The sequence below is a fragment of the Microtus ochrogaster genome, unplaced genomic scaffold (assembly GCF_000317375.1).
Source record: "Microtus ochrogaster isolate Prairie Vole_2 unplaced genomic scaffold, MicOch1.0 UNK92, whole genome shotgun sequence".
NCBI classification, from domain to species: Eukaryota; Metazoa; Chordata; class Mammalia; order Rodentia; family Cricetidae; genus Microtus; species Microtus ochrogaster.
Genome location: NW_004949190.1, coordinates 1,251,109 through 1,258,207, shown reverse-complemented (window position 1 = coordinate 1,258,207; position 7,099 = coordinate 1,251,109). Strand labels below are relative to the sequence as shown.

Here is a 7,099-nt window from a genome sequence, read left to right as displayed (position 1 = left end):
AGGGACTAGTGAGGGCAAATGAATCTCTGTGGAAGGGGAAAATATAATAGGTTTTATGACTGGACTAGGGACAAGGAGGATGGGAATGAGCATTAGGTGGGGAGAGAAAGGAGAGACAGGGTTGAGGGAGGAGATACAAGGAGAGACAGCTAGAATTAAGGTGCATTGGAGGGATGGCATGGAAACCCAGTGCAGTGGAAATGTCCTAAAATATATGAAGGCAATCCTAATCAATCCTGTCTCCAAATAATGAGAGAGAGAGAGAGAGAGAGAGAGAGAGAGAGAGAGAGAGAGACTCCCAACTGGCCATATCTTGTCACAAATCAAAATCAATTAGAGTCTGGGTTACATCCAATTGAGGTGTTGGCCCAAGGGGGTCCCATGGAAATCCCCAAACACCCCAGGCTGTTGATAAGATGATAGGTTGTTCTCTTCCAATGGGCAAGTCCCCAATGCTGAAGACAACACATTCACACACACTCCTTGAACATAGAGAGGTTGAGCTTGTGCCTGCATAGAAACTTCACCTCTATGTTCTAGTGTCTTTGGTTTGGGAAGAAGTAGGTTACCAAAGGAGAAATGTAAACAACCCAGCCATAAAACCTTTGATCTCCACATTGTCCTGCCTAAAAAATATGCTAGGGCAATAGTGGCACAAAGTTTGTGGGAGTAGTCAACCAATGTCTGATTTGACTAAAGGCCAATTAGTCCACCAGATATAACCCATATCTGAGGTAAACAAGAACCAGAAACTAGATACACCAAAGATATAGGATAAAACCAAATATTACTGGCCTAAAAAAATTAACAATACACCCACACACTGAGACAATGAGGATGTTCTATCCGGAATTCACCAAGGCCAGCTGGCTTGGGTCTGAAAAAAGCATAAAACTGGACTTGCTGAACATAGCGGACAATGAGGACTAATGAGAACTCAAGAACAATGGCAATGGGTTTTTGATCCTACTGCACATACTGGCTTTGGGGGAGCCTAGGCAGGTTAGATGCTCAACTTACTAAACCTGGATGGAGGTGGGCGGTCCTTGGACTTCTCACAGGTCAGGGAACCCTGATTGCTCTTCAAGCTGATGAGGGAGAGGGACTTGATCGGGGGAGGGGGAGGGAAATGGGAGGCGGTGGCAGGGAGGAGGCAGAAATCCTTAATAAATAAATAAATTAAAAAAAAACCAAAAAATTAACAATAAAATTGCTCTTAATTATAGTCTGCTATATTCACAGATCAGTACCTTGCTCAGCCATCATAAAGAGAAGCTTCCAGTTGCAGCAGATGGGAAAAAATACAGAGACCTACAGGGAGACACTGGGCAGATAGAGAGAGACCTTGGAACACATAGCTCTAAATGGGATGTCGCCATCAAATCCCTCTCCTCAAAGCTCAGGGTACCCCATGGAGGAGGTCGTGAAAAGAATATAAGAGCCAAAGGTGATGGAGGACACCAGGGGAACAAGACCCTCTAAATCAACCGAGTAAAGCTCATATGAACTCGCATACACTGAAGCCACAAGCACAGTGCATACATGGGTCTGCATGACTGCAACAGGTCCTCTGCCTATATACTATAGCTTTCAGTTTAGTGCTTTTCTGAGATTCCTGAGTGTGTGAATGAGTGGGTCTCTGTTTCTTGAGCTTTCTTTTGAGCTTTTTTTCCTTAGTTTGGGTTTGTTTTGTCCAACTTTGATGTGATGGTTTTTGCTTTATTTTATTATATTTTATTTTGTTATGTTTTATCATTATCTCTCAGAAGCCTGTTTTTTCTTTTTTCGTTTTTGGTTTGTTTGTTTGTTTGTTTTCAAGACAGGGTTTCTCTGTAGCTTTGGAGCCTGTCCTGGAACTAGCTCTTGTAGAAACAGAAACAGAGTGTATCTGGATGGAAGGGGAGGTGGGGAGGAACTGGAATTAGTAGAGAAAGGAAAACTGTAGTCAGAATATATTTTATGAGAAAAGAATCTATTATTCAGAGCTGAGAGTGAGAATAGAGTGGACTGTCTGATTCCCACACACATCTCCTCCCTCTTTGCCTCACTCTCGTGGCCTGAACACCCCATCCATCATCCTGCCAGACACCGCTCGGAACGCCTTCCACCATGGCCACCTCAACACGTTCCCACCTGAAAAAAAGGCATCAAGTAAATGTACATGTCCCTTCCCCAGGGTGAGAAAATCCAGTCCATGTATATCTGGGTTGATGTACTGGAGAAGGACTGAGCCGCGAGATCTGCACCCTGGACTGTGAGCCCAAGTGTGTAAGAGTTACCTGAGTGGAATTTTGATGGATCTAGTACCTTTCAGTCTGAGGGTTCCAACAGTGACATGTATCTTAGTATCGTCGCCAAGTTTAGGGAGCACTTTCTCAAAGAGCCCAAGTTGGTGTTCGATGAAGTTTTCAAGTATAACTGGAAGCCTGTAGAGACCAATTTAAGGCATACCTGTGAACGGGTAATGGACATGGTAAACCACCAGCACCCATGATTTGAAGTGGAACAGTAATATACTCTCATGGGAACAGATGGACACCTTTTTGGTTGGCTTTCCAATGGCTACCCTGGGCCCCCAGGTTCATATTACTGTGGTGTGGAAGCAGACAAAGCTAATGGCAGGGATATTGTGAAGGTTCACTACCGGGTTTGTTTGTATGCTGGAGTCAAGTTTACAGAAACAAATGCTGAGGTCTTGTCAGCCCAGCGGGAATTCCAAACAGGAATCTGTGAAAGAATCAATGTGGGAGATCATCTCTAAGTGGCCTGTATCATTTCGCACCGTGTATGTGAAGACTCTGGGGTAATAGCAACCTTTGATCCCAACTCACTCCTGGGAACCAGAATGGTGCAAGGTGCCATACCAACTTCTGCACCAAGGCCATTCGGGAGAAGAATGGTCTGAAGTACATTGAAGAGGCCATTGTAAAACTAAGCAAGTGGAACTAGTACCATATTCAGGCCTATGATCCCAAGGGAAGGCCTGGACCATGCCTAGCATCTAACTGGAATCCTTGAAATCTTCAACATCAATGACTTTTCTGCTGGTGTTGCCAACAGCCGTGCCAGCATCTGCATTACCCAGACTGTCGGCCAGGAGAAGAAGGGTTACTTTGAAGACCATTGTCCTTCTGCCAATTGTGACCCCCCCCCCCCCGCTTTGCAGTGACAGAAGCCATTGTCCACACTTGCCTTCTCAATGAGACTGGCAAGGAGCCCTTCCAATACAAAAAAAACTAAGTAGACTAGAGGTCCTTCTGTCTATGTATTGGTTAATAAATAAAAACTGGCTTGGCCTATAGCATGGGAAGGGGAAGGCAAGGTTAGAGAGAAGCCATGGAGCCGCCAGAGACAGCCTCTGGGAACTTTGCCAGTAAGCCACTGCCATGTGACGATACACAGATTAATAGAAATGGATTAAATTAATATTTAGAGTTAGCCAATAAGAAGCTAGAGCTAATGGGCCAAGCAGTGATTTAATTAATACAGTTTCTGTGTGATTATTTTGGGACTAAGTAAGCTATCTGGGTGGCCAGGAACTCACAAGCAGTGGCTAACTCCCTTCAACAGACTAGAATTTTAGTGCTCTTGAGCCCTTCCTAATCATCCCGTTCCAACTCATTCCTGTCCCAGTTGTCCCCATTGTAACTTAAAGGATGGAATGTCGAGGCCTTTTTTTTTTTTGCTCAAAAAAATCTATTCTTAATAAAAGAAAAAATAAAATAAATAAATCAAAATGAAATAAATAATTAGTATTTAAAATAGAAACAATATAAAATGGTATATGTATTCATATCATACCTTCTGTGTTCAATAAATATTATCTTAGCATCCAATATGAACCAGGCACTGTTCTAGGACTAAGTGTCATTAGCAGGCAAAAGTGATCATAATAAATGAAAAATAGAATAAAACTGCTATGAAATCCTACAACAATATGCCTTTTGATGGTTTCCAAATTTTCTTTTTCCACTTTTATGTGTGTGGTGTGTATCTTTATTTATGCCTATTTTAGCATGTATGTAGGCACATGTGTGGGCGTACATGTGCATGAATATGCTTGTGCATGTGGATGTCAGTGGCTCTTTCACCTTATGTATTGAAGAAGGGACTCTAATCGGCAGTTTCTCTCCCAGCTCCCAATTCCCAAATAACCACTCAGAGACTTACTATTACTTATAAATGCTTGGCTGGTTGCTCAGGGTTATTATTATTTAGCTCTTACATTTAATCTATTTTTAATCTATGCTTTGCCACATGGTTCACGGCTTGTTACCTCATTTTTTTTACATGTCTTGCTTCCTTGGTGGCTAGTTGACTTCTCCCAGACTCCACCCTTTTTTTCTTGTATCTCTGTTGGATTTCCCACCTGGGTCTATCCCACCTTGCCATAGGCCAAAGAAGTTTTATTTATCAACCAATGAGAGAAACAGATACTCACAGTGTACTGAAAGACCATCCCACAGAATTTCACCCTTTCTGTCTAATGAAAAAGGAAGTTTTTTACTTTGATATAGTAAAATTTAATATAACAAAACAGTTATCAAGTAAGAATTACAGCTATAATATCTAGTCTATTTGTACTTGGCAAAATCAAAGAAAATACTCTATTATCTATCCTATCTTTATGAGTATAAAGTTTCATTCCTAATTTATCTTTTATCATAACTAAAGAAAGATATAACTATCTAGTCTTCAATTCCATCAAAGACCTCAGAAGGATATGATATTACTTGAGTAAACAGGAAGGGCAAGCAAACAACTTCCAAAACTCTAGAAATGAGAGACATCTGGCTGCCTGGACAGTCACCCAAAGTTCTTCTGTAATGCTGGGGCATCCATCTTCAGCCTACAGGCTCATAGTATACAGCAGACATTTTAGTGAAGCAATAAATTTGGAACACTGTCCTGCCTATTTCATCAATCTCTTTTCTCTGTGTCCTGCAGAATATCTGGCAGTTTTTTCCATGAAGAAGGAACCCTGAAGAACTATCCCACCTTGCATTAACAAAGTTCAGCATTGTTTGTGGGTCCTGTGGGTCCAAGTTATACAACATACTCTCAAGCACTCCAGGCAAGAAAAGATACTTGCCCAAATGGCTAGCCTTGCCACATTGAAGGTAAACTTTATAAGGAGTTTCTTTGATGTCTTTTATCCTCTTTGAAGTAATTGGTAATTGCTGCCAGGACATGTGTTTTAATTCTCATCAAAAAAAAATCTTAGGTTAAAAACATTTTAAATGCCATATTATATAGGTCTTTGAACCATTTAAAGACCATCTATCTAAAATAAATCTATTTCTATGTGATCTTGAAAACATATTTAACATATCTATAAATTTTATTATTATAATTGACTATTAATATATGTTTTCTTATTATCTTAAGTAATTTATAATAATAGCTTTTAAACGTTATATTTTAAATGAACTAAATAGTTACAATACCTTAATGAAGAGTAGAAACATATATACAATATGTTGTGATGTGGGAGTGTCATATATCAATCTGTTGATTTCATTGGTTAAGCAATAAAGAAACTGCTTGGCCCTCATAGGTTAAAACATAGGTGGGTGGAGTAAACAGAACAGAATGCTGGGAGAAAGAAGCTGAGTCAGAGAGTCGCCATGATTCTCCCACTCTAGGCAGATGCAGGTTAAGATCATTCCTGGTAAGCCAGCTCGTGGGCTACACAAATTATAAGAAATGGGCTAGTCCAGGTGCGAGAGTTAGCCAAGAAAAGGCTAGATATAACAGGCCAAGTGGTGTTTAAAAGAATACAGTTTCCGTGTAATTATTTTGGGTAAAGCTAGCCGTGCGGGCGGCTGGGTGCCTGAAACACAGCCCCGCTGCCCTTATTTCAACAGAGTGGAACCCAACGTGCTAATGAACTCCATGTAAAACCTGAGAGAGCTTAATTTTAATCAGAGAAAAAAACAGAGTTTAACACAGATTTTTGCTGTTTGTTGGTGGTGTGCTATAGAGAGATTTCCTGATTCGGCAACAGCAGCAGAAAAAACGCTCTGTCATTTTAAAGTGCGGCTTCTTGGAGCTGTACTGCCAGCCTGAACTCTGGCTTTGAAGCATTTCAATGGATTTTATGGGACTGGATGTTTGTGTTCCCGCTTGGGATCAGAAGGAGAGTGCTCTGAGACCGCGCTGATGGCTCAGCACTCCCCAACTGCACCTGGGCAGAAGGCCAAATCAGGCTTAGGCAGGCGGAAGGGCATGGCGTGTTTTCAGACTGCGCAGTGTTCTGCGTTTCAGATTTGGCTGTAACTTGGATGAAAAGAGTTTGGAAGACACCAGATAGACACTGAGAAAGCAAGACATATAAAAATTGAGATAACAAACCACAAAAAACATGGCAAAGCACAGATGAAAAATATGGGTTGATTTAAGTATAAGAGATAGTTAATAATAAGCCTGAGCCATTGGTCAAGAATTTATAAATAATATTAAGCCTCTAAGTTATTCAGGAACTGGCAGACAGGAAAGTCAGTGTCTATCTGGTGTCTTCCAAACTCTGCCCTTCTTTTCCTGTATCTCTGCTTAGATTTTCCACCTGGCTCTACCATGCATTGCCATAGAACAAAGCATATTTATTCATCAACCAATGAGAACAACCCATATTCACAGCATACAGGAAGACTATCCCACAGCAAGGGACTCTTCAATCATACTCAGATCTCGCTGCTATGGCTAGTCTTGCTAGAGAGATTTCTCTGGGGAATCCCTTGTCCCTGCTTTCCAAACTTCCAATTAAAAAGACTGGTCACAGGCCCATTAGAAATTTTTCTGGATTTCTGGAGGTCTGAACTCCAGTCCTCACATTTATTTGTCTAGCAAACACCTTAACTTCTCCCCCCAGCTATTTGTTTCCAAATTTTCCAAAAGCGTTGCGGGAGGTCCTTCCGCTCCTCCAGCCTATAGCCACTGAGATACGAGCCCATTGGGGTGTGTTCTCTCTCCCTTTAAAAAAGTGGCCACTTCCTTCTCTCTCTCTCTTCACTTCCTGCTCCGCCAGTGACTAGACTCCCTTCTTGGTTGCACAGAGGGCTGACGGTGATATGTAAGTTTTTTCCCCTTTAAATAAATA

At 41.4% G+C, this 7,099-nt stretch overlaps 1 pseudogene; it reads left to right on the top strand.

The window, feature by feature from the left end:
• Nucleotides 1-2,109: 2,109 nt before the first annotated feature.
• LOC102001901 lies at nt 2,110-3,240 on the top strand (annotated as a pseudogene).
• Nucleotides 3,241-7,099: the final 3,859 nt, after the last annotated feature.